This window comes from Penaeus monodon, chromosome 34 (assembly GCF_015228065.2).
Source record: "Penaeus monodon isolate SGIC_2016 chromosome 34, NSTDA_Pmon_1, whole genome shotgun sequence".
NCBI classification, from domain to species: domain Eukaryota; kingdom Metazoa; phylum Arthropoda; class Malacostraca; order Decapoda; family Penaeidae; genus Penaeus; species Penaeus monodon.
The window spans coordinates 1864309-1864670 of NC_051419.1; positions in this window are offsets into that span (position 1 = coordinate 1864309).

The following is a 362-nucleotide window of genomic DNA, read 5'->3' on the forward strand; positions in this document are numbered from 1 at the left end:
TGAGAGAGAGGAAGAGAGAGGGAGGAGTATTCTTTTTTGTAGTAAGTGGTGATAAGAATAATCTTACACGTTTGTTGTCTTTAATGACTTAATTCACAACCTGACCCGGGTATAAAGTTGTACTGGGATAGGAGGCAAGCTACAGGTTTCATGCTGTTTGACACACGATTCTCTGCACAAATAGTTGCGTGTAACAGATACCTTTATGTACACAAAAGCGACTGATCTCATAACGTTCCCTTGTGATCTATATGAGGAATTAAGCCATTAAAAAAAAAATCGATGATGATGACAACAAATGGTTTAATGATATCGAATTCCTTCTTCTGAAGTTGATTAATCAAGGCAATATTTTGAGTAAT